Genomic DNA, 2,827 nt, shown 5'->3' with positions numbered 1-2,827 from the left:
GAAGTACAGCTTTAACCACAAAAAACATTAACAATTAGGCTAAGGTTAAGGATAGACGGATGGGAAATCCATTCACATGCCTGAGACCACACTGAGCCTAAAGTCCTACAATAACATAAAATGGAAAGGAAACGGCAGGGCTGCTAATGTAATCAGATAATTAGCATAATTAGCATTGATAACAATAAATAGAATTACCCATACCAATACCAATTCATACACTGTATTTTAAATGAAAAGAAGTGAACATGCGCTGTAAACTGTAGACCAATCAGTGTAAGCTCGCGGAAAGGAGGGATTTAGAGAGATTTATCCATAGAGTCGTTTGAGAATCATTGAAAAATGTGGTCTGAGAAAATTAAAGTGTTTAAAAATGTAAACCTGTTGAAGGAGACTCCGATACAAAACCAGGAGCCTTTAAAAAAGCATAATAGGGGCACTTTAAGTTAAAACATACTATATTTAAGGCAAGTCACTGTACAAGCAAAACCTTTTTTTTTTTTTTTTACACTGGTCCATTTTGAGTTATTTGCTTCAATAGCATCTTACAAACCTCTTCCAAAATACACGGGCTTGTGGGTAATATTAAACTAAAGCTATGCTGGGGTATGCAGTACCACAAAGAGTGAACCACACTGGCACCTCTGACATTCTACATAGCCTGCTGTGATTCGAGATGCACCAATTCTTATCTGGTATACTACAGATGCATGTTAGGATACTGATTTAAACATTGAAGCTGTTTATGTGATGCAGACAAACTTATTATGACTATTTAGAATTGGTTTACTGCAGAAACAGCCATCAAATAAAGCATAAATTGCACTGAAATTATGGAAGGCCAGTATGACCTTTCATTCCTCTAGAGATATTTACTGTAATGGAGTGTTATGTTGCCTAAGCCAGAGACATCTGGTTTCATTAAACACACTGGGGCACTCAGCAATATCATTTCATACAAAGCAAACACAATTTCACCAAGACAGTGGAGTGTGTATGATGATTAAAGGTGGATACATGTGAGCAATTCTAATGAGAAAAAGTTCCTGAGGAAAAACTGATGATTCACCTTAAAATGGTATTTTGACCTTGTCATGGTCAGGGCTTCGGAATGCCATGGGTGGGACGGACCAGATGTTGATCGTCCTCTCTGGAACAGATTCAGCTTCACCCCTAAATCCCAACAGGGTTACTCTTGGGCCAGAGGTCATTGGATAATCCACACACAAAATCTGCCTATATTCATAGAGGTATGAGACTTGTAGGATGGGATATAAGGAATGGGACTTAGGCATCTGTTACCTGATATATATATATCTTTTAAAACAAGACCCGATAGCTATAAAACATGTATTTACATGCAATAAAGCTTTTTATTAACAGGCTCCTACCACATCCAAAGCTGAACCTTATGAATAAAATCAATTACATTATACACACACTCTATTACGAACAGTCCCATAGATCTCCAACGACTCACAGATAGGCATTATATTAAAGTGCGGGCACTGTAATGCATCATTGTCTGACATAATTAGCCTGACATGGACCTTGTGACCTCTACACAATGCTCTCAAATATCATGAGGTCACCAGCACCTGGTGTGTCCTATAGTGAAGCGGTAATAAGCAAAACATATTAAGACAAGGTGCAGTTGTACTATTTACATCCAACAGAAATTAACAATGCTTTGATACTTGTGTGAGTTTAAGAGTTGTGTAAAGCTAATTGCTAACACTGGTCCTTCTCACAACTCCCTTCCAAAGCCATAGAAGCAAACGTCGTTAGCATATCTAGCAAAACGACCCAAAGGTGTGGAGCAGCTGAGGGAATATATAATAATAAAAACTATTTGTTATCATTTCAGTTATTAGCACTTGACTAAATCACTCTTGAAATAGAAGAACTTTACACATAATCTCATAAGTGTGTTTATATGAGATTATAAAACATATTTGCTAGCCACCATCTAAAATAATACTGCAAGCTTTATATCGTCATAAAAATAGTTATGGCAGAGATATAGAGATAATACAAACATTATTTTTGAAGTTTAGAGGGGTGATAATTGTCCAGCTGATGCAGCCAGATACGTTTTAACCTGATTTATATATCAAATAAACCCGGACATCTATATGGTGCGTTTGCACTTTATAGAGTCAAGGCTCGCGTTTAATGGAAAGTGCTCGGCTCACATCCATGCACTCGCTCTCGCTCTCATTTTCTCTGAGTGATTAAGCTCAATTAACTCATCTCATTAAGGTTAATGATCTACTCCACCATTTTCCATTTCAAGCTCTTGGATGAAGGGGCAGCATAGACTGAAGTTGACATCCGTTATCTTCCAGTGAAAAGGGAACAAATCATTTTCTTTCAAATGATTACTGTATTGTTTTCCTATAATTATAGAATATAATTATTTGATTCTGCTGTCTCCATTGCTCCTTTATTGCAGAAGCATTGGTGGAAAATGTTGTGTTTTATTCAGCTGTGGCCATTTCAGTTAATGTAGCTTTTAAAAACCCAACGCTCGTTTATAGGCTATGTTTGGTACAGCAAAATTTGCATACCCAGTATAGAAGTATAGTGCTATTTTTGCTACTTGTGCTACGTTTCCAGGCCACAATATGCACATTTTCAGTATGCACAGAATGAGGGATAAGCTACTATATTTGGCACAAGGTGCAGTAATCCTACAGAATTAGAAAAGTGCAATGCGTTTGACTTGACCTTCCATTTCCAGTGTAAGGAATGAACCTGAAATGATTATTACATCTCCTTGACCCATTATTTGATTAGAATGACAAATATTAAGCCATTATATAGG

The sequence above is a fragment of the Rhinichthys klamathensis genome, unplaced genomic scaffold (genome assembly GCF_029890125.1).
Source record: "Rhinichthys klamathensis goyatoka isolate OS25496 unplaced genomic scaffold, OSU_Roscu_1.1 h1tg000976l_1, whole genome shotgun sequence".
Lineage (NCBI taxonomy): Eukaryota > Metazoa > Chordata > Actinopteri > Cypriniformes > Leuciscidae > Rhinichthys > Rhinichthys klamathensis.
Note: the sequence above shows the minus strand (reverse complement) of the source record.